General features: G+C 40.5%; 1 protein-coding gene across 6 annotated transcripts in view; it reads right to left on the bottom strand.

Moving 5' to 3' along the window:
• Nucleotides 1-11960, bottom strand: part of ARNTL (aryl hydrocarbon receptor nuclear translocator like) — a 53324-nt gene extending 41364 nt beyond the window's left edge. For 4 of the 6 annotated variants that reach the window (XM_030038514.2, XM_030038518.1, XM_030038513.1 and 1 more), the window contains exon 1: nucleotides 11778-11921. The gene's annotated coding sequence lies outside the window, so the exon portion shown is untranslated. The other 2 variants (XM_030038519.2, XM_030038517.2) reach the window with 1 other exon arrangement.
• Between the last annotated feature and the right edge of the window lie 13541 nt (nucleotides 11961-25501).

The following is a 25501-nucleotide window of genomic DNA, read 5'->3' as shown; positions in this document are numbered from 1 at the left end:
TTCAGCTTCCTTCTACTCAAGCACATAGTAGCATAGAGGTAAGTACGTAAGTTTTACCTTAATACCAATAGCGGGTTCATTCAGATTTGTTCCCTTGTACGATCATGTATTCTGATCTCCTCTGCAATAGGAGGCAACCTCATCTACTATTTTATACAACAAACTGATATGCTGTAATTCAGGCCAAAGTTTATTTTAGAAGGATATCCTGGATGAACTGGTATGTTGCAAGAACCTATTACCCTCCTCCTACCTCTTCTGTTCCAAAGCTTAGCTCCTCTTGTTCAAAACTTCCCACTTTTCTGTCTGAATTTGAGTAAGTCACCTACCAGCTACTAAACCTCATTCATTTTATTCTAGCAGGTAACCTTATCAGGCCATTAACTGCAGGATGAATCCAGTGAATTGCTTTTCCCTCCTTTAACTAAGTTTAGTTGCGTTTCTTTGATCTCGCGCTGTAAGATTATGTTTGCAAAACACAGTTCATTCCTTGAACTCTTCATTTTTCTATAAACGCTTTATGAAGTCCAGGAAAGTATTAAAGTTATGACAGTTAACATCATACGTAGATCAAGCTACCTTTGAATGCAGCTTGATATCCTTGTTTACCAAGCCAAAAATTCATTTGTCTACCTCTCCGTAACACTGCACTGGGAACTGCCAGTCAATAAAGTCCTCCCACCCTCAGTCACTTCAAACCTTCACCTGAAGTGTGATACACAGATACAACTATTTGGCAGCTAGTTAGAAATGGCACGTATGTTTCTTAAGCAAGATCTTATCAAGCAACATAGACTGTTGGAGTGATAACTAAATAGACCAACCTGCACCACTTGGCGCTCTCACCAGTAAGAGTCTCTTCTGCCATCATATGATTGATACAGATCCTAACTGGCATAACGTCAGGGACAAAGCCAAGCGGAAATTGCCAGAAACAATGCTACTGACTAATCCTTGCTTAGATCACAAACTATAACTGTATGAATCAGTTAGCTATTTTATTTAATATGGGTATATGTGGATTTTTACAGTGCAGCACAGACCTCTCTTTGGGAGATTCATGTGACAGAATTCTTACTTTTTTTTTTTTTATCAGTTGAGAAGTTATAAAGGGTTAAACGCTTAGATTTGCAACTGAAGTGTGACTGCAAGAGTTGTTAACATCCTAGCTTCATCTTTCAGGTGTGTACTCCCATATAGCACGGACGCTTACCTAACCCCACAGTGAACTGTTCGGAGATCCAAAATAGATTAAAACTAATCCTGCCAAGAAAAAATTTTTTACAAAAGCTACAAGCCTGAGTAGATCACAGTAAGGTGATTCAGGGAGTCAAACAAGTACCAGCATTGTACAAAGTAGGGGGAGAGATGATGAGCTCAACAGTAAGCATACATGCAACTTACCTAGCAAACGCACACCTGAACGTAAGAACACACAGGTTAACTTCTATAGGGATATTACAGCAAGAATAAGCCTATAAAACCTCCAAAACAGTCTGAAAAGTGGTATTTATTTTGTTTGTGAGCTGCCATTTTGAATAAATTTACTCCTTTTATAGAAGGCTCTTCTATCCGCACCGAAGTTAAATCTATCTCCAATACACGGGAGCACAGTCAAGAAGAACCTGTATGAACGCTACTCAACATCCAGGTAAGTTAGGTTTAAGAAACATTGTTCTGTATTAGAGCGGCACATAAAAACATCAAAATATAATTGTACTGAGATGACTGATGTTTACAGACTGGGAAGTAGGAATGTGAAAACTATGAAGATAAGCAGAACACAGTAATACAGGAAGCCAACAGGAACTAACTGACCACCCCTTTTAAGAGTGGAAGACAATGATTAGCTCACATGTGGAAATGATTCTGATGAGTACACTTTTGGAAGGATGCATGGAAAATACAGAACTACACCATAAAGAATGATTGAAGAGAAGCTTACAAGCTGTTGCCAAACAAAGACTCAGCCAAATTACATCACAGGGAGGAGTTAAAGGGGATATGCTGTGTTGTATTTGAAGGTGGAAAACTATGGTCCTTCACTACAACACAGAACTAAGTTTGCTAGAAAGGGCAATTAAAGTTAACTGTATTTATCCCTAATGTTTATTCTTCAAGTAGAAACCTGCTAGTCCATCAAGATTCTTCCAGGTGTTGGAAGGCCACGGAAGTTCCTTTCTCCGCTCCTGAAAGTCTCTGAAATCCACTCGCCAGCCACTCCTATAGACAAACCTGAGAACTTACACTGACATTCTCTGACCTGGCTGCCAACACAGCATCGTTCCAAAAGATCGCCATCACAAAATACACACACCAAAACCAGCTAACAGAGCACTCACAGAACTGAGACAAAAGGGTAACAAAAAGCCACACAGGCAACTTTAAGGGGGGGGGGGGGGGGGGGGGGGGGGGGGTGTGTGTTAATTTTTTTTTCCTCTGGTGTGTAAATAAAGGCAGAGACCGGTTAAGAGACCAGTTACCAGGTTTTCCAAAGTCACCAAACAAAATTAAGCAGAAAAATGGAAAAATAGGTTTCATTAACAAATAACAGAAACCAGTACTCTTCCAGGTTTGTCAAGGGACACCATCATTCAAGTATGTTTAGGACCACAGGGATCTAGCAAGCCATAGAAATATCCTAAAACTAGACAACAAGTCAGATGACTGACAACATATTTCTTTCAAAAAATAAGTATGCATCTGAAAGCCATGCCAAAGGAAGTAGATTGCACAAGTTTTACAGCACACCGTGAATGAATCCATGGAGGCATAACTACTTGCCTGAGCAAATCCTGTTCTAAAGGGCACATTAATTTTGCCTAAAAAGCACCTGGAACTCTCCTAGACTAACTTGAGCATTTAAAGGAACCTCAAAAGTCTTGTAAGGTTGAATAATGGTAAGTTCACCAAGAAACAAAAGATCATCAATATGCTACAATGCTATGTAGGTCTCTAATGAGATACCAATAGGCACTTTTTCCTCGCTTTTCTGTTACATGGAAGGGTTTTTTGTCCTGCCTTTTTCTGAGATGTGCAACTATTTGATCCTTACTAGTGTTCACATGCTCTAGGGAAAAAAAATGTCAAGAGTTCATCTTAAGTAGAAGGCACAGATTCTCCTGTTATCTGCTGACTTAAACCTTTTCTTCCTTTCCATTTATATTCCAGATAAAGTTCAAAATTTTTAGTAAATCTTTTTAAAAAGCATACATCACAGCCATACAGAAAACAGACTGTCATGTCACTGAACATAAGGACCATTCTCCTGAATGGCTATTTGATAAGAACATCAAGAACAAGCTAAAGTGCCAGTATTTCTCTAAAGCGAGGCCCAAGTAGGTTTTAGAGAGTTTTGCTTCCAGAAAACAATATGTGGACAAACTAACAGCAAGATGAGATTTATGCCAAGTTAGAGAATAATTCTTAAACAGCAATTCAAGATTTTATTATTTTTTTTAAACAGGCAGCTCCCCTTCCAAATAGGGAGCAGAGGTGTGCACAATTAGTGGACTGAAGTCCAAACGATGGATTGTCTTGGTGGAAAAGAAAATCTTCTTCCTTTCAGTCTCTTTCCTATATTCCATTTCCTCCAGATTTCCTGGCAAGCCTAACTGGAGACATTGCTGGGTGTCTGCCATTTTTGGATAAATTATCAGTTTGACAACAACTTGGATGTGTAAGTGTTCAGCTCCAGTAGAGTCAGGTGATCATGGCGAATGAGCTCCTCAGAGATTTGCATATCTGAAACACTTCTGTATTTGTTCATCTGGAAACTCAGAAGCACACGGGCCAGTAAGGGGAAAGGGAAAAAGAGTCAGAGGTCTAGCCAAGTTACTTCTTTCTTGTTATGAAAAACAATTTTTAAAAAAACGGCACAATAAATAGTGAAAAGCTCCACTGTACAGCTCCAGAGATGAAAGTAAAAAGTTGTTTATTTTTCTGTCTTCTGGGTATCAGTATCAAAACCAATTTTTTAATCAAATTTTTATGTAGATTTATGAAAGAAATGACCCAACACAGCTTAATCCAAACATATTCGGCCATAAATCCTCTTCTTCCATGTCAAGGTTGCAGTGTAACATATTTAAAACAGCACTCTTCACACTTACTGCCTCTCCCGCCTCTCCTTCAGAACTACTCATTTTGTGAGTTGTGCCGTTTCCTAACCTACAAAAGCAGAAATGTTTATGAAGCCACAAGTTGCATGGTATCAGTGGACTGAGTAATCTCCAATCAGTCTCTGGGGGAAAAAAGTTATCCTTGAACCACAGCAGATTCCCCAGTCCAGTACCTTTGCCCAAACACATACTCCACCAGGGAGCAGAGGGACAGGATACATGGATGGAAATGGTTAGCCAGGAAGGAGTTGGAGTGTTGATGGGGGCTACATTGTCCATAGCAATCCAGTTCAAATGATCATCAAAAATACTGTCCAAATTCATCCAACTGTCAATGGATGTTGCAAAGGACTCAAGTGTCACTATAGGACAAACTGCTGGGCACCAAAACTAGAGAATTCTTTTTGGCCATGGGTTTTTGCTTTTAGTCCTGTCCAAGTACCTGAGCATAGCCCTGGTGACACTGCCCTGAACAGTGGGATTTCCCACACAGGTGCTTCAAAGTCTGCAAAAATTCATCAGTCAGACTAGAATTCTTGGGAGGAACATTATATATAAAGGACACAGGCAGAAAACTTGCATGGTGGCATCAGCCATATACAATTGTTAAAATTTGCTCTGAGCTAGTTAGTTGATAATCTCTACTGCGAACGGGAACATAGAAACACCAGTTTCTCCAACAGCCAACTGCTGTAATGTTCTCCTCTATTCCCCCCCACCCCCATCTTATTCTTGATGATAACAAAAACGTTACAGTAGGACGAACAAAGAGCTACTCCAGCTAAGAAAATAAAGCAGGCGTTTGCTATGGAAGAGTCTCATGGTCAAGGCAGATAAATTAGGATAGGAATTACTTCATTCAACACATAATGCCAAGTACAGTAATTGAAGACACTCTATTGCCAGCTGGGATATCTTAAACAGACTGAACTAGATTTTTAAATGCTATAATAGGGAAAAACCCATCTTTCTTCAGACTGTTCTCCGGCCAGACAAGCTCACCAAGTTGCACATGTCTCGGATGTGGGAAAAAAATGTTTATATAAAAGCATTTCTAACAGAGGTGAAACAGAAAATTCCAGCATAAACCCAAACTAGCATAAACTCATTGCTCTTATTTCTCTCTTCCTATTAAAAATAGGAATATCCAATTGCTGGCCTTGTATTTCTAAAATACAAATAACGTCTAGAATTTGGACCCAAACTGCATAGCAAGCATTTGACAACATTTCAAACAGATTATTATTTAACTATTAGAGAGCACTTCCAGCAACTCTAAAGTTTTTATGTGACAAGTCCCTCTAAGAAACCACTGAACTGACTTGACAGGTTTCTAAAATAAACTGTAATATTTAGAGGCTAGTTTGGTCATTGCAGCAGAAGAGTATTTTCAAATACAAGAATTAGGAGAAACTCTAAAAAAAATAGGGAGGAAACAACACTATTTGTAATAAACTTCCAAGCTAATGCACAACTTCTAGGGTACAAGCATACTTCTCTTCACACATGATTTTTCACTAAAAATGGCACTGTGAAAATGAAGGGTTGTAACATATATAATTTAAAACTTCCCAATTTCACACAGGATCCCTAGAAATTAAATACTATGTAAAAACTGTTAATTGAAATAAAAGGTCTGTAAATACAAGTTTTTGACAGCATCTAACATCATAAAACTTCACTTAGATTTTAAAAATTAAGGTGATGATGCCTTTTCAAAACTCACAAAACCATAGTAAACTGGCTATAGATTAAAACTATAGTATAATGTTAATCTAGGACAGCAAGTTTGCCTAACATTCTGAGGCTTTATCAGATCATTAAGGAAAAAAAAAAAACAAACTAGATACCAGAGCCTTCTAAGGTCAAACTTAAGTAAATTTCTGGATTTATGAATTTGGGCCATATCCTGAGTATAACACAAAAATATTCTCAAGTATGTTGACAGCCCAGCATTAATACTGACTCTCGTTGAATTCATTTCATCTAGCCAAACTGCAGCATAAAGGCAACTGTATTATAAATCCCCCTGATATTTTATCAGAGGTCCTTGAGTGAAGGGTAAAAATAAAAGTATAACTCTAACCAAAGCCATTTTGCTGTCACTCTCAACACAACTACAACACATACATGCAACACAGAGGATAAAAGATTTATTACTTTTTATAGTTTTGCTTCAAATTGGAACAGAAGTCATAAATTTCATAACACTCCAAGAAAAATCCATAGATAACAAAAGAGAAATCGATTTATAACAAGTCAAGAAAAAACCCAGCCAAACCAGTTCAAGGAAACTAGAAAACCAATAGTTTTAAAGACAGAAAAAACATTCTTCTAAAAAAGTTACAATAAAAGCATATTAGTTTTAGTTTCTCCTGTTTTTTCTAGGAAGTAACTTTCCCTTCTCACTTCACTCCATTAATATTCTGCAGTACAGCATTATTTAGCAATTTCTACCAAAGTCTTTCTGATCTTGTCCTTTTTTTGTTTGGCAAACTAGAAAAGGCAAAGCCACTTTAAGGAAGTTTCCAAGATAAAAAGAACTTCAGATCAAGAATAATACTAATTTCCGAGTTCTGATAGTCTTATTTCATTCTCCCTCCAAAACCTACATCAATCCCAAACAGGTAAGACTAACTTTAGAGTTTTCTGAGTAGTCTTGTATCAAGCCCACATCCAATCTTTAAAATACAGGGATTCCATCAACTTACTTTTTAGCTGACATAGAAAGGAATTAAGGCAAACAGCTGCAACTGAATAAGCATATAGGACTTACTATGAAATGCCTTCCTATTAAAGTGATTTGAGAGACATGATGATGCCAATACACACCACTTAGGAACTGCCAGACATATCCTTCCCAGAGTTACAGCAACTGCACATTGCAAGATGTATTTCCATCACAGCCACACCAAGTAAGGACCGTTAAGGATTTAGCAATATGTTTGCTGCTTCCTTTACACAAGGTGCCACTAAATTGCCTTGTACCTGTGGAAAATAGAGCCTACTAACATTTGCAAGGAAAATACTGTCAAAACAAAGATGGAAACTACAACCGTCTTCCTCAACTGCTTATATTTGTATGAATGGGTTTCTTTAAAGTTAGTAGAGAACGTCAACACCTTAGACCACAAGAAACATGGCTTGTTATTTCACCATTCTAAAATCCTGCTGGTGGTATTTCTTGCTCTATAAGTAGCCTACTGGCACCATTCCTACAGAAGACCAACCTACTAAACTACAGCATGGCTTCAGCTCAGGGTCACAAGTTGTTCTGACACCAGCAGCTGACCTAGAAGTGCGTCTGACATCAGAGACATTGAATAACAGCTTCTCAAATGGCAGGAGACTGAAAAGGTTACAAATTCTGTATGCGTTGGCTAAGAAATATCTTTTTGCAGCTGCAAAGGAGAAAAGATGACCTGAACATAGAGAAGATAGATGAATCCTTGCAGGCAGGGAAGGGGCAGGGAACACAAACAGTCCTGCACTGTACACATGAAGATGACATTATCAGCCAGTTCCTGAACTGAATGAAACTGTACAACCACTACAGGAATTCTAGCAACAGCTAAAATAAATTTGAAATAATATCAAATGAAACAGAAACTATCGATCTTCTTTGGGACAAAGACTGAAATGTCAGACTATTTTTTTAATGAATATTCCAGACTAACAAAGCCTGAAGATGCTGTTTTGATCTGCGTTCTGCAGAATGGATTAAAACAGAAATTACATTTCTCAACATCTGGTGAAAGATCAGGTTTCCAAGGAGATGAAGTCTGGGCCTTGGATAAGTAGCCTTACTGCATTTTTCCAACAAACTGAGGTAAAAAAAAGGCAGGTGCAATATGCAGCTCATGCCAGGGAGGTATTTACCTTAATATCCACCTCATTCAATGTAAAGTTCAACTAAATATACACCACAGGTCATCTGACAATATTCAAAGTGATTAAATACAGATAAAAACAATTGATAATTACAACTGGGATCTCTTACTCCCACCAAAAGAAAAAAAAAACTGCAAACAAAACTTAAATAGGCTTTCTAAATAACTTGATACATTAACTTGTAAAAAGAAAAGCATTCTCATTTGTAAGTGCATCATTTTGTGTTGTTTCAGTGTCTTGAGCTTCCCCTACATAACACCACAAGAGTATGCAAAAGTCACCAGCTTGCATTTGATCCAACTAAACCTGGAACATATTTACTACTGCAATGCAAGACTACCACATACATACATACATATATATATATATACACACACACACACAAACACACACAACAGGCAGAGTATACCTCTGCTTTACTTTAGTTCATTATCTAAAATCTATCTACAGCAACTCTTAAAAAGACTGAAAGACCTAGATTGAAAGGTCTTTCACCGCTTTTGAAAATCCCATAAAACACCTTATCTGCATCTTCAAGCACCTCCAAAACATAGACCATAATTTCTATGGGCTGATCAAGCAGAGCTTCAACAACTGAGTGCAAAAGTTGATGCTGTGTTCCAGTCAGTATCATCTCAGCTCCTACATTTATCAAAACCAATTATTTTAGTCTGAAGTTTTCCAAGTATGATGACAGCCAAAAATGAAAGTTTCAAACCATGTTTAAACAGACACCTTAAGTATTCTTTGCATTCTGTAAACTTATTGAGAACAAGGAAGCTACACAAGCTTAAAAATATGTATTTATTTTGCGCTTCTCTTTGCAGTCATTTGCATATTATATGCCTTTACACATCTTTTATTGAAGACGGCTAACTTCAGAGAGCTTTCTAATACTTGGGGATACAGGTAGCTGCTTTTTACTATTTTTCTGCCCTCTTTCAAGAACAGAACTATGGACAAAACTGATGATGAAGGTTAAAAATGAAAAATCTTATAAGTTACAGAACTAAAAAATAAAGTCACTAAGGCATGCCCGAAATTCACTTTGTTTTACTTAACAACAATGTATTCCTTCAGGTTTTCCTGTACCTCCTGTCAAAGTGTAACCACACGGACAATTGGCTCTGTGCTGAAAACAGCTTAAAGTACTGAATTTGAGCATGAAAACAGTGCTTCTGTACTCATCTAAACTAATTAAGCTACATGTCTCTTGGTATATCCAGTGTGCCTGATACCAATTCACTGTGAAAAACGGTCTTAACTCATCTGCAGCACACAGGCTGCAGCTAACACATTAGGTCTCAGCTTTATCATCATAGTCTTGCATAGTGTTAAGGAACTGTGTGTAACTTTAAGCTCTGCTAAATAAATTCAATGAGTGTTCACTTGTTCCTGATTTCCCAAAAGAATCTTTGAGAGCAGGTATTTGAAGGAAAAAAAAAAAATCTCCAATAAACTCCACCTACAAACATCACCTTCCTAATACAACCTTAGCAATGGTCCCCAAATACAGCAGGTCTCTTGGTAGCAGGCGGTGACAGTGATGCGGTAGCAGGCCCCAACTTCAGCTCTGGCTTTGTGGAATCCCACCTACAGCTAAGTTAGTTTGCTGACACCCCCGTGTCCCCCAAAGGGCCTTGTAGGGATGAACAAAACAAAACAGCTATCCTTAGGTTCTCTTTGGTACTTCTTTCTTGTCTAGGCAGTCTCCCAACACACTTCTACAGACCTTGAGTCTACACGGCACCATACACCACAACCGTCACACAGACAGACAATGGAAATGCGCAGCGTGCAAGAGAATATGGGATAAAACAGCATACTAATCTGTAACCACAATATTTTATTGGGTTATTTTACACACTCCATTTCTACAAGTAGGCATAAAAAAAACACGTGAATGGTCATGAGAAATGCAAACCCACAAAACTCAGAAGTAGTAAAGACTTTCCCCTTAATAGGCAACTGTGGTTTAGAATATTCAGATGAGAGGTCTCTAGCTTCTGACATTTCAAATAGCTATTTACATTTGCATATTCCTAGAGCATACAAAACATACATTCTTTCGAGGGCAGAGTTTTAACCTCAGCCTTCTGCAAGACCATGTACAGAGACAGTTAGCCAGTATTAATAGTTAATTAAAACAAACAACCTTTCTTCCCCCCCCCCCCCCCCAAACTTAGCTGCAGCCTGTGTATTATCAGTTGCTCCCATTTAAAAAGTCTTTTTGATCAAAGACATACTAAACAGGCAGGACAGCTGCTTTAATACTAACCTACTAAAAAAAATGAAAACGTAGTTTTGTTCTGAATGTTCAAGGACCAACAATTTGAAAAAAATTCTACTTAAAGACTGAATGGTTTTTGTGAAGAGATTAGATTCACAATGTTTAAAAAGATGCTCGCTCTCTGCAGCTGACCCTTTCTACCTCGGATACTAAAAAAATACTTACAGATTGCCGTAAGCGTATTTACTTCAAAAGCAAGAAAACGCACGCACTTGTTTCTTCACCATTATTTTCAGACACTAAAAGCTTTCCAGAACCGTTAGAAATGAGGCACTGGAGTAACAGAAACCTCAGCAAGTAAAAACGCAAACTGATTCCCCTGCCTCCCCAAGCGCAAAATCCTGATCTTGGGAAGCCCCCTTAACGTTCCCAGTATTCCACACACACCGTTGAAGAAAAACGTTCATTCTCCTGTTGACGGCAAAGACGCACACACAGCTGTCAGAAACAGCCCGACAAGTAACAGCACCAGGGAGGGCTGCCTCGGGACCCTGGGGTTCACCAAAACCGTTCAGGAGGTAACTGAGCCGCACCGTTCGGAAGCGAAGAACCCCACCGTTGTGGGACTGGAGGGTTGGCTCCAGTTGCCTAAAGGCAGGACTGGCCACCGTGCAACAGAGTCGCAACCCACAGAAATTTCCAAACACTACCATCGTTTTGGGGTGTAATACACGCGCTCCTCGGGCCTCGCCTAAAGCAGACTTTATCAGGAGGCACCTGATTTACCGAAAAAGGATCCAAGGGAGCGGCCACGGGACAGAGGTCGAAGGGACCCCATTCCTGTTGGAGGGGCACCGCCATCGCTGCTCGGTGACTCCCCTCAGCCCCCGTACCGCTGAGGGGGCCAGCTCAAACCTGCCGGGAGGAACGAGCCCGGCGCTGCCTCCACTGAGCTCCGGGACCCCCGGTGTTGCCCCTTTCCCCCCCCTCCTCCCAGCCGAGGAGGCACCGACAGCAGGACCCCCGGCCCCAGCTCTCCCCTCGGGGTCCGGACGAGCCGCCGCGCCGGCAGCGGGCCCGGGGCCGGCTGAAAACGGCCGCGACTCGCGTCCGCCCCGTCACCTCCGGGTCCTGTCACACCGCCGAAACGGTCCGTACCGGGGCCGCTCCGTTCGCTGCTCCCCGCCCCGGCCCCCGCTGCAGGGGACACAGCCCGGCGCCGACGCCGCGGGCGCTGGGGGGGGGGGGGGGGGTGTCCACCGTCCCCCCATCTCCCGGTCCGGCCCCCTCCCGCCGGGGAAGCCGCAGCCCCCGACCCCTCCCGGGGCAGGTAGCTCCCCACGGCCTGCCGGAGGAGGCAGCGCCGGCGAGGTGGCGGCCCGGAGCGGCCACTCACCGGCCTCCCCCCACCCGCCGGGGGGACGCCGTCTCCTCAGCGGGGGACGCGGAGCGCCCTCACCCCGCCGCCCGTTAGCGCCCCCCCCCCCACACGCACCCCGCCCCCGCCGGTCGCCCACCGCCCGCTAGCGGCTCACCGCGAGCTCCGCGCGCCCCCTCGCCGCGCCGCTGCCCCGGGTGGGCGGGGGTCGCCGTCCCTCGGCAACGCGCTGCACGCCCGGAGCGGCGCCCGGCGCAGGCAGCCCCCGTCCCTGACCTACTTTCCGCCTGGCTTGCCACCCAACGGCGCACCACTAACCTACTTTCCAGCCAATGGCACCCTCCTCCGGACCCGGACCGGACGCGCCCGCCCGCCAACGGGCGAGCGGCTCCCCGCCGGCCTTGCCCAATGGCCGACCGGCAAGCGGGCAACGCCCGCCCTCCTGAACGGCGGCTAATCCCCGGGCGCCCCTGGAGTGGGAGCCAATCGGGGAGGCGGCTGGGAGTTTCGATCCCGCCCCGCGGCCGAGGGCGGGGCTGATGGGCGGAGGGGGGGCGCGCCTGCGCGCGCGGTGGCGGGGCGGGGCGGGGCGGGAGGGGCCGTTAGTCGCCGCCCGGGACCCGGATGTGGCGGGGCCGGCGCCGGTTTGCCTGCGGCTTCCCGGGGCGGGCGGAGCGCCGGCCGCGGCTCCCTGCCCTGCCTCGGTGCCGCCGCCGAGGGCTCGCCCGTGCTTCCGCGTCGTTGGTGTGACATCGGCCTGGGCCGTGGCGTCACCTCCTGAGGCGCTGAGGTCGGCGCGGCAGCCGTGGCGTCGCTGCCCTAGGCGGCCGCCTGTGCCTAGGCCTCGCGTCGCCTCCCCTTCCCTCGGTGCCAAAGACTGGGCGCCGGGGCCCGGCCCGGCCCGGGGCCGCAGCCCTGGGAGCCCGGGGCCGCTCTCGGGCGGGCAGCAGGCCCTGCTGCCCGGCCTTGACCTGTTGGCGTGGGCTGCCTGCCCTCGCTCGTCCCGGCCCTGGGGTCACCGTCGTCGCCTTGTGATGGCGCCTGTCTTTTAGCCCACCGCTGCCTCCGCTGCGTCCACGGGCTGCGGCAGCCTGCCTTGGCGAATCCCGGCCTTGCGTCTGGCTCGCATGTTGTACGTATGTGTGCCCGTATGCGATATCACGTCAGTAAGTTGACGTTGCATCAGGCACCGTGTTTTGTGAGTCCTCGCACGGCAGCCTCGCAGCACCCTTCAGAATGTGTTGGGAGCACGTGTGATGCTGCCGTTAGTTTCAATACCATAAATGCTCCGTCATCTTCCGATGCGATCGTATAATGCCGGTGCTGTACGCAGCGGTAATTTTATTCAGCCCGTGAGAAAGGTCAGTGATGGAAGGTAGTAAAGCCATCTACTGCACCATGTTTTAGTCTAAATTTAGATGATCCACGCAACAGTGCTGGCACGTAAAAGGGATGTGTTGCAAGAATGCGATCACAGCGTAGCTGCTTTCAAATGCAAACCTGTGCTAAATGTGATTGTGTTATTGCTACACTGGACTATCATTGCCACATCATAATTGTCTTAACATTTCCTGTCCTGTGATGCCACATCACAGATGTTTGGTTTACATTTAGTAGCATAACATCACCGGGGAAGCTTGGATTGCAGCATTATCACATCACAGCCTGGTTGTGGTTATTCCAGTCCACTGTTGCAGAACATGAACTCAGCCTGTGACAGCATTAATGTTCGGTTTCCGCCTAATTGAACGGGGACTAAACACAGGCAACAAGTGGCCCCTGCTGGATGCAGACTTCCTGTTCACATCAGGATATTTTATCAAGGAAAAACCCTCCATCAGAACAAGTTTGTATGAAATACCATACATTAACAAGACGGGAATGCATACCATGAGGAAAAAGGAGAAAATGCATTATTTTTTTTTTTCAGCAACTGTTTTAGTGGTGCTGCTTTGATTTTTTTTTTTAGTGCACAGAAGTTACGGAGGTGGAGAAGTCTCCTTGACTACTTCTTTCTCACAAGTCTTTGTAGTTTCCAGCATTGTTTCTACCCACCTGTAGGAATAATCTTCCTTATGGACTCAATCACATACTGTCTGTTTTAATGAGCCCAGTGACTGTTGTAGGGAATGATGCCAAGAGTAATGATCTTTAGCTATTTCTGTAGGAAAGCAGCTTAGCAGGCCATATGTCATATTTCCTAGTAAACGATTGTTTTGAATTGTTTTTATACTGTAGTTTCTATTCATGAGATATTAAAGAAAATAACAGCATCTGGTTAATCAAATTCTGATTTTCAGCATATGATGCTATATATCAATCCTATTCTGCGACTTTCTTTAAAATAGCTTTTAAGTTCAGTGCAGGGAATTTCCCCCTGTAGGTTAGTAAGGCATCTTATAGGTGACTATTATACCTTAAAATTTTAAGGGTGCAAAGTTTATCACTGAAGAGCTAAGAAGTGACAGTTTGAAGTTTTGAGTTCAGCTACTGTTGCCAGAAAAGAGTTTGCATCACCCTTCTACCATGCATTTCTAAACACAAAAAGCAAATAGAAGAGGTAAGACTTGAGCAAAGGTAGAATACTTTCTCCGTGAAGTGTAGTACTTGAAGGAGCACTTGAAACCGAGATCACACCACAAATTGTGGAACCTGCTAGAAAGACCAGCTCAGTTGTGTGCTCTGCTCAGGGCATTGTGCACAGGTGTGTCTGATACAATAGCAAAAGCATTTCCTCATCCAGTCAACTCTGACCTGATTAATTTTCAGATTTTATGCTTTTTTTAAAGAAGGTAGTAAATTAGTTCTTAAGCGGAAATTTAGCCTCCTCCTTAACTATGTTAATGTTTAGACCATGTTTAAACACCAGAATTTAGACTCATTTCTGGCTTAAAATTATGATTTAAAAACAGGAAAAGAGTGTGCTATGTGGTGATTGTACTGAAAATTGTGTTTTATTAATAGACTACTGGAATAGCTAGCCTGTGTTCCAACTGATTGATTTTCTTTACTGTATTCACATTTGAATGCTACAGTAACCACTTTCCTGGTCTTAGGGATTTGACTTTGTGTCAAGAAGAGTAGCAGGTATGATCTTCATTAAATACAGCCTACCTAAGGTATAGTAAGGCTATGTGTCAGTGGTTTCACTTTAGAATCTGCACTTTTTCATTAATTTTTTAACTCTAGATATCTAGTTACATGCACAAAAAGGAATCTAGTTTCTCAAACGATAACCCAAAAACTGATAGCGTTTTTTGTTTGGGTTTTTTGGGCAGGGGTTGCCTTCAGACAGTCCCTGGTATCTCTCTGGAACAACAACAGATGCTCAGAAATAACCTGCCAAATTAGTCCTTTGATGTTTTAATTGTGTTTTCTCTGAAACATGATTCATGGCCCCAATTAGAGATTCAGAGGGACACAAATCTCTGAGTCTTTGGAGCGTGAGTTTTTGTAAAATAGTTTGGAGATAGTATTTTACGTGTTTGGTTTTTAATGTCGTCCAAAATATGTCCAAGAGGTGCTACATATTTTAACACCTAACTGTGGATCCAGCTACTTTACAGATTTTTAAACAGCTGCTTTTTGTTTAGAGGTTTTCAGACCTGCAGTATTAACTTGCCTGTCTTACCCTTTTATCCCCTCTCTTTCTCCATTTGACTCTTGACATAAAAAACTATGATCTTACCTGCAGCAGGAGAAGTTATAGCTCATAGAAAATTAGCAAGACTTAATAACTTGAATACCCGGATTCCTTGTTCTGTCTATACTTTAAAAAACCCAGAGACTCACCCTGTTACACAAAGCTGGTGCCGTGCTTCAACCCAGTTACGAGGGTGGAAGAAACTGGAAACTATGGCTTGGACTGTTTGCAGACTGACGCAAAAAACCTCAGAGTGGTGGTCTATTTACTGTAGTCTGTCACAGCTCATGTGTGGCTGGCTCAAACCTCTTCAAAACAAAAGTTTTGTCTTCATGAGCTATTGCTTACCCATTCTTTTCACAGTTCTTCAAATTCTTGAGTTATTACAACACCTAAGCCAGGGGAATATTAGGTTTTTCTGCTTTTATTTGTGTAAACACTTGTTACTTTAAATGAGTGTACCTCCTACCACAATATTCCCCAATTTAAGCATTAAAAATCATAAATATAAAGCAATAAATGTTGACTTTTTAATATGCCTGCTTCCTTCTGAGCTTTTTAAAATCCATTCTTCATCCTCCCAACCTTTGTCATAATTTCAAGGGCTAGAAGCTTGTTTCAGACAAAAAGAGAAGATTCTTATACAATCCATTGATTTCAGCCCTGTGGTCTCTAAGAACACCAATTAATATTCTGAGACTCAATAGGAGCTCACAAGAGTTGGCAATCCAATATCTGGCAGCATAAGAAGAACTGGAGGAAGAATCTAATGAGGAAAATGAGGCTAAAGCCAGGGAGTTAAGAAATTCTAAGTACATCTCTGCAATATTTTTTTCAATCTTTATGAAAGGCTCAGGACAAGGAACCTCTATCTTTATCTGGATTCAAACTTAATGGAGGTCAAAGCACTTTCAGATTTTTTACTTCATTAAAAATATATGGAATTTAATTAGTTTTTCAGACTGGAATTTGGAACGTGAAGGAGAGATGGTAAATTTTAAATACATTAATAAAAATTTAATGAATAAAATATTTTAAATTAAAAATCTTGACGGCTACAGCCTTTTCAAATAACAACATTTTTCCATTAGGGGCTTGTCTTCTTTTTTTTTTTTTTTTTCATTTTTCTAAATTTTTTTTAAAATGTTTACTAAAGTTTTATTTACCGTTTTTATTGATAAAAAAAAATCTGTATCCGTTCTTGGAGTAATTTTGATTCAACACCAAATTACTTTCTTTTTTTTGTATGCATCATGTATAAACCTAGATTTAGCTGGTGTGAGATTCTTGCCTCCCTCACAAAAAAATAATAAATTCTAGAAGGCATTTTTTTAAAAGAGAATTAGACCAAAGACACTCTTGAAATTGCTGGCTCCATTTCTTCAAGATTTGTTGAGGACGCTAAGATTCAGGATAGAGTTTTACTGCCTTTTTTTGGTAGGACATGTTACAATTTTGTATGGTCTGTTGGCAACTGCATCTTTGAATAGGACTAATCTGTTTCTTAGTAGCAAGGAAAGCTATAGCTTTTATAGCTCTTTTTTTTCTTATCTGTCTTGCATTCATTCTTGCATTCAGAGTGGTGGGAGCTTCACTTGATCAGTGGTATGAGAAAGATAATCTTTCTCTTAGAACACTGAAAAGAAGATCTCTTAGGCATAAGTTGCTGCATTTCAGGAGAGTAACAACACTCCACTATGGTAGGGTAATGCTTAATTTATTATTGGAATAAAGCTTCATTTAAGAATAGCAAAATCTATCAAATCTGTAAGCTAAGTTTCACAGAATAGCCAGAGCAAGGCAGTACATAGCAGCTTTGACTTGAAATGAGGTTAAGAATCAGTGAGGAAAAAAAGCAACAAGAAGACTTTTCCTTTTGGTAATGAAATGAACAGAGAAAACTCTTCAATCAGCCTTGATTTGCTTGTTTTAAGGGGTAGATAAGAAGCAGAATCAGTTGAACAGAAAGGGATATCTGGAACTGTAAATGTCATTTAAATATTTGAAGAGGTGGGGGTTTTTTAACTAATTAAGAGCCAAAGACTGTATTAATTATATAAGTATAATGTCCCCCATTTTAGAGATTAGAAAAACAGGCCTGGACATTAAATGAGTTGGCCAGGGTTACACCCACATACAAAGTCAGACGCAAAGCCACAATTAGAACTGGAATACCTCACTGGCAGTTTGGTAAGCCACTCAGCACCTCTGGTTATTTTTTCATGTCAGTTACACAAATCATTTTAGTTGTTTTCCCAATACAAGGAAAACATGATGCTTAGGACACATATTCTGAAAAGAAGCTATGAAATATTTAAAAACTAGGGGCTTGATTCTGTTTTCTGTTAGTGCTGATAAGTCTAATAAAAGCTTAACTATCCATAGTGTTATTAGAGGATGGTGTAATTTGAATCCATTCCTTTAGGATTTCCAGATTGACAGGCTGTAATATGATAGTGGGACAGTGATTTTGTTTTCTGGCATTTCATCTTGTAAATATACTAAACCTTATTCCAAAGCTTTTACTTAATTCTTAGTCAAAATTCAGCATTGATTTCATACTGATTCCATTAGGCATTTGGGGTAAGGCCTGCAAGGTTAAGCATATGACATAGGTTGTATTTCCCCTCAACGTTACGTGTTTCTGTACTCCTGACGGTGTTCTAAGGTAACGTGTTTTCAAAGTTGTGATTAGCTGAAGACAGGAACCTCCTTAAAGAGAAAGAGCAATGCACCTTTTATGTTCACAGTGAGCTATGGTTTCTCCATTGTCTACAGACAATTAGTTAAGTAGGCTATTAATATTGCTTTGATACATATCAATGTTAGACAAACATTTTTGTTGCCGGAGAAAATGCATGCTATTTTAAAAACAGAGCAGAAGCAGACTCTTTCTGAGGCTTATGGGTATGTACACCAGTAGGTGTGCCTGGCGTGTTGTAAATGGGAAAGGTGGGAGGACGCCGTCTTGTTATTAGTACATGTAGAAAGACGGGAAGTGCTTAGGGAAGGGTTCCCTCTTGTTCTGAGTTCCAGGAAAGTTATCAGCCAAACACATGAATCACAAAGCAGACTAGAAGGGAGTTTCTGTGTGGCGTGAAAATAACAACTGCATTTTAAAGCCTGAAAAGTCAAACAATTTGGTGCTTTTGTTCTGCTGCAGATTTTTCATGGAAAATAGCAACCCCAGGAATATTTGACAGTGAGAAGTCTTAGTGCATGAAATGTGAAGTTTATATAAGAGATACCATCTTACTCATCAGCTGCTCTATTTTAAGCCCTGCTCAGCATGGGGACTTTCATTTTGTGATCTATTTGGACAGCAGCTGGTACATTAGAGTTTTACGTTAGCTGACATCTTTACAATCTAAAGGATACTTAACATAATCCTGTAAAAGCTATTCTCATAGTTGTGCTCAGTCACTCATATTCCATCTTGGTGTGTTGTCTTTTCCCATGTACATTTTCTGTCCATTTCATGCTAAAAAAAAGGTCAGTGTATCAACGGCATTAAAATTAGTCCACAGTAATGTTTTGCTGTGATGTGATCAAAATATATATATACAGCATATGCCATAAAATGGATGTGCCATTTCAGTGACTGAAAAAGGCAACAAAAAGGAATCCGTAGTAACATATGCTGGGGATAAATTCCAGCGACTAGCACAAATAGCAGAAAAGACAGTATGTATTAATTAATTATATACAAAGGCAAGCTACGTACATGATTTAGATTCACTTGGAAATGTTTACATCGCGTAAGTATGAAATGGATGCCAAGTTGCAACCTAATTCCAAAATCTAGCAATTATCAAGTAGTTTGCCTATTGCCACAAAGTCCTAGGACTTCATGTGTCTGTTCATGCAAAGAGGAAAGTCTTTTCTATCTTTGTGGATTTTAAATCCCAGTCAGCTCTAAACAAATGACAAAACAGTCATAACAGAAGCTAGAGACACCTGTTCCTGGAGATGCTTGGCAAAAAGATTGATGAGGAGAAAGGACAAAATATGGGCACTGTTGAGGTATGGCAGGCATTGGACCCTTGTACACAGTATGAAGCGGAGCTACCTGTCCGGGCAGTTTGCAATGCTTTTCCCTGTCTTCCCCCATCTTCATAGACCATCCCGGGGCCCCACCAGCCCTCGAACCCTGACGTAGTCGCCTGACTTGCATGCTCAGGAGCTACGCACCAGAGTATGTGAAGAGTGGGAACTGAAGCTGGGAGGTACCAGAATGTCACACTGATAGGGCTCAGGTGCTGTAAGAGTAATTTGACTCTTTTCTCAGCAGCAAAACTTGGCTAGGAAAGGTAGAAAGCTACTTTTCTTTGCACATTTTATTTCAGGCATGAGTGAACTGGCATCCGTTGTGTTTTGTATGTTTAGCTGACCTTGCTTGTTGAAATTTTAAGAACCAATGTCATACTAAATGGATTCTCACCAGGACTATTGCTACAGTCTCTTGGGTTTTAATAGGAGGGATTTAATGAAGGAAAAGAAGGGACTCTAATCTCCACTTCTTCACCATTAGTGGTAGCCAGGAGATTCTGCATTGTGTGACTCGGTGCATTCACACAGTCGTTCAGCTCCACTTTCATGCTGGACTTGCACCGGCCGCTCATTTCTCCTGCAGTTGCCCAAACAACTGCAGCCCCAGAACGATCTGCACTGACCGACCTTGAAGACGGAGCCCAGAGTTCCAGCCTGTTTTTTACTGTGTGTAGTATGGTGCTTCTGAGTCTGCAAGTCATATGAAATGAAGTTTGCCGTGAATCTTGACCTTATTGCATTGCAGTAAATTTGTTCTTGAAGCAAAGCTACCACGTCTGATTCAGGTCCCACCCTCTCCACACCCATTTCACTGACTTCAGAAATCTGATTATTAATTATGTGCATGTCACTGGGAGTGGCATAAATTTTAACTGTTATTGTATATTGCACTTCTTTGATATCCATCTGGTGGTTATACTTCCATAATTGGTCACAAATTTGAAAATTAGGGCCTTTATAGAATGATTGCTACTAATATAAATTATTTTTCTATTCTTCGCGAGCAATCATTTTTTCTTTTAACTTCTGAAAAAAACCACTACTTCTCAGACAGCATGAAGAGCAAAAAGATATTCTTCAACACCATGGGATCAGAAAGAGCATGAAAGTGGTCTGTTATACTATTCATCTTAAGACATAGCATAGACCTATCCACTCATCCCTGAACACGTGTTTGGAGACAAGCAGAGAAGGGAATAGGAGGACTATTCTGGATAATATTCATACTGTCGTTAAGTCAGCCCTGTTGAAGTTTCTTGGAAGTGTGATAATGCAGCTTGAATGTGGAGTCAGTCTGAGCGGAGGGAGCGTGACTGAAATGTTCATTGTTGCCAGATAAATAAGGGGCCGGGAGGCTGCCTCATGGGGCCGGGGCAGTGCGGGTGGTACAGTCTAAAGCAGATGGTTATGGCTTGCTTTGAGTGCTACAGATTTCTCGAGGATATGTTAATCAAATTAATAAACAAACAAACACCTGCCATTTTTTTAATCAAAAAATGCCAGTGGTCAGTTGCACTTCTTGTCTAGTATTACTTCAGTGATTTTCCCGTAAAGCTAATGTAATTTAAGATCCCCTGTGTATTCATTTACTATGTTTATTTCCCCTGCCATTTCTTTGCTTGCTTGGATGTGTGGGAAGTTGTCTATATTTATTTACAATGTTTGTATCATCTTCAGGTGTCCTGTGGATCGACGTATGGACCAGAGTTTGAGACGCAATGCATGCGATTACAGGGGAGTCTTAACAACTTAATGACAGACAAACTTGCAACACCCAGTGAAATAAAATCCTATTCAGGGGTTCTTCACATGCTCATCCTGCAGGCTGGCTGGGTCAGAGAGCTGAACCGAGCCGAGCCTGCCTCTGTGTCAAAGTTGGTGTGATACCTAGAACTCTTCTCTTCTATGAAAAGAAATTCTGTGCTAAAAGTCATCTCTGGCTTTTTAGGAGACTAATCATCCTTCTAGGTGTGTGGTTTTCTACTGTTGTTTTAGACTTGATCTTTTAATTAATTCAAGCTCCAAGTTGGAAGTAGCAGCTTGGGGTAGCCAATTATTTTGAATTTCCTTGGGTTTGCTCCATAATCCTTATGTTGTGTCATACTTAATTATATTGATGGCATAAAGTAGTGTACAGTTTTTCCTGCATAATTCTTTTAATTTTGTCTTAGAAAATGCTAAGCCTGTCATAAGTAAGACCTATATCATCCCTAGTTTAATTTTACTTAAATGTAATATAAGCACTAAAAGTACAGTTTCATCAGGCTCCTTTTACTCCAGATTTTAATGGCTGTTCTCTAATGTATTGTTTATGGTTTGATATCAGCTACTGGTTACATGACTACAAAATCTATGAAAAAAACCCAGAAGATATACTGCATGTATAAATGCCAAGCATGAAAGGATTAGTAAAGGTGGATAAGTATATTCATTAAAGCATACACTTTGCTGAAATCATGAATTGAACACCTGCTTTTTAGAAATCTGATCTACATCTCATTAAGTCAATTGAAAGACTCCCCTAAGTGATCTTTGGATCACATCTTTCATGAAAGAAGGAAATGTTCTTGTGTGTTTCTTTCAGGTTTTTATGTGTTGTATTGGGAACTGGATGCAAAGCTGTTGTTCAAGCCAAAGACAGAATCTGTAAATATACCGATCAAGTTATTAGTGAGTAATGAAATGCAGTCCACAAAAAGAGCTGAAAGATTGACAGTGTTCCGAGCTTGTCAATGCGCAGTTAGGGTCCTTTTGTATTTTAGTGGTACATACGTGTTTAGTTAATAAACATTCGCTACGCATGCTGAAAGTTATAGGGCAATCTCATGCCTCGGACACAGAAGAAGAGATCCACAGACTCGTGAAGTTACTTCAGACCAAATCCTTTCTTTTCAAAATGAATTATTTACTTAAACATTTCTGAATCTGGGTCTCTGACCTTTTGTTGATTTGTAGTGAAATGGGGATAATATTACTTTACTTTGGGTATTGCTTCAAAGCATCTTTTTTAATATTTTTAAAGTCTCTCAAGACTGTCCACTGAAATACAAGATAAAAATGCAAATCATCGTCATGCTCTTTATGGCAGTGTTCTGTTGTGGTACACCTAATTCTTTTTTCATGTTGTCTTTTTGTTTGTGATATTAGATACTAGCTTGTGGTTCAGAGGATAGAAGGCTAAAATGCCATAAATAATAATTCAAGATAATCAGTAATTATATTAATTAAACAATATGAAGGTTTTGCCACTAATGAAAAAAACAGACTTCTATTACTTGGCCTCTGTTCAAACATTTCTACCTATTGCATTAGGTATTTCTCATGAATATTGAATTAGCAAGTTCCCAAATACCACTCAAAAAAAATAATTCATCACACACAAAATGGAAATATGAAGTGTAGCCAAGATTCTCTTGGAACACTAGAAATGCATTCTGCTTTAAGTTACATCTCATGTAACCCTATGGAATCCACTTGGATTTTGTAATAAACCCTATTTTTGTGTAACATTTCTAATATATTACTGGTGTTGCAGTAATTTGTATAGTGCATTAGTAACTCTCATTAGGAGTGGGTTCTAGTATGCCAGATACTGTACCAGCAAAATAGATAATTAAATAAAACAGGTAATATTTTTGAAAGTGTTTAAGCGGCATAGGAACCCGTACCAATTTAAAAAAAAATTAGGCACTTGGAAACCGCTATTTTATTGAAAGCCCATAATGCATAGTATTTTATCAGTATAATTCACTTCAAGAATGGAACAATGGGATTTCTTCAAATTTCATCCTGGTTAAAGTGTTAGAGTTATAGTGAGTGTTATAAGTATAGGATTTGGAGATTTCCATAGACATAATAATGAAATTTTAAAAAATTAATGTAATTAATGTACACTTAGCTGAGCATATTTGCAAAGGTATGCAAGGTAGCTCTGAAACTGAAGATTCAAATAAGATGACAAAGAAATTGCAAGAAAATGTTGTCCAGACAGTATCTTCATTTTTCATGGCAATTAACCTGATCCTAAATTTAAAATTTTATGAAGACTTGAAAAACAGTTGTGGTAAATGGGGAAAACAGATGGTAGTATGGTGAAACAGCAGATCATACATGTGAGAAACAGCGAATGTGTATTTCATTTAGCCAACATAGGCCCAGAAGATCCATTTATTTTTGGCATGCAATTAGTCCTAATCATGTGTTGAGTTATAACTCAGTGTCTGGGATTCCCAGCATCTTGTCTAAGGCTTTTTTTTTTCCTTTTTTGCAAGTTCAGCTACCAGTAGAATTGTATTTAAATGATATCTCGGTTATTTACAACCCTGGTCAGCACAGTCGTGCTGATAGAAATCTGCAATATATTTATGACCTAAGGGTCTGTGCTTTGCTTTCATAGAAAACAAATAGACAAATGGACAAAGAAGACAAAATTATGTTTATCATAAAAGTCTGCAGAATTAATCTATCATTCTTTTCTTGTCCCTGGGAAAGTAAAGCTGACATATCTTACATGCTATATAGAGTCCTATGGACCTGCAGAAAAGAAAGGGCAAACCAGGTTTTCCTTAAGGATGTTAAGCCTTGTGGATCCATATGCCTTTATGGCATGATTTTAAAGCTTATATACGAGTCTGTGCTGAGCTCATTTTAGGAAGCGTGGTAGTGTAATTTGGATCATCTGGGCATATAAATTACTGTGCCTCAGAAATACTGCTGGCTTGGAGGTGAGCTTGGCCTTCCTGAAGCCAGGAGGGGAACTGGAAGAGAGTTCTGATTCTGTAGTTATCACTGAGCTGAAGAAAAGAAGAAGGGCAAAGAGGGAGGTCTAATCAGTTTGTCTAATGATGCTAATGCTTTAAGAGTGAGAGACTGTCTGTCTGATCATGCTGACACATTTTGGCTCTTTTGAGTCATCACACACCTGTGTAATGTAAGTAATGTGCATGTACATTGTATTTTTTTGCTGTGTATATTTGTTATTTCATTTTCGAAGTAGATGTCATTTGTGGAGCTGTATTACTTAAACGATTTTTCTTCTGCTGTTGGTCATTGCTTGCTTACTACAGCAAGGAATGTACATTTTCCTTTTTTCCAAAGGTGTCTCTTTTTGAGGATGACTATGTGTAAGGATTGTAATTGTGGTTGGTTAAACAATGTTTTGTGGGTTTGGCCTGTCACAGAGAAGGCAGTTAAATATGCACACGCCTTATTATAAGGCAGATAGATAGTTAGTTTGGTCAATAAATCATCAGCTGAGTGATTGCTTGTCTTGAGTATTTCTGTGTCTGTTAAATTTGGGGCTTTCTGCAGATCATGAGAAAACATTCTTGATGATGCTTGGTAAAGGAAACTCAGATGTCACTGGCCGTTCGTTGCATAATCTTCACAACTACAATCTCAGTCTAAGAAACCCCTTCTTCAGTGGGCCCTTTTTTAGACTCTTCATGCATATTGTTACTGTTCCTATTCACATAGTAACCATCTTTACCTCGTTTTGTCTCTGCTTTTAAACTATTTCGGATGCACTCAGTGCTTTAAAAACAAACCTTTAAAGGCATTTCCCTTTATTTTCAGTGAGAAGCTGTAGTAAATACTATATGCTTTTAAGCATTCAAAAGGCTTTGTGGGCTTTGCTTTCGATGTTGTTAATGCGGTTGGTACAGATTCGGCTAGCTTTCATGTGTAGCAAATTCATCATATGTCTATTTTCTGTCTCTCGGCACCTCTGTTAGTTTGATGTTGGGCTCTGACTAGCTCTTTATATTTCCATGGTTACAAGTAGTCACAAGGGTTCTGTTAACCCCCAAAGGCAGAGTGATTATGTCTTTTTTTGCTGTAAGAAGCATAAAATTAACAAATTAGACTATATATAGGTATGAAAGATTGTTTTTAACATTACAATAAAAACTTCTAAAGTTAATTTTCATTCACTCAAAAAGCATTAGAGTCCTTTGCCGCCATTATGACTATGTAACATTTTTTGTAAAGAAGAGTTTCTATTCAAAAACCTGGAGGATCTTTTTTTCTTTCCCTTTTAATTTTGATCGAAATTTGCAATAGATTTTGAACGGAGTGGATTTAGAGCAAACAATGCGGGTTCAGACCTATCCTATAATTAAATATTTACCAACAAGCATTAATTATTAGTATGTATACTATCGTTTGTTTTTAAAGATAGAAAAAATGGA

Source organism: Aquila chrysaetos, chromosome 16, assembly GCF_900496995.4.
Source record: "Aquila chrysaetos chrysaetos chromosome 16, bAquChr1.4, whole genome shotgun sequence".
NCBI lineage: Eukaryota > Metazoa > Chordata > Aves > Accipitriformes > Accipitridae > Aquila > Aquila chrysaetos.
The sequence above is the reverse complement of the archived record's forward strand: the minus strand, read 5'-3'. Positions and strand labels throughout refer to the sequence as shown.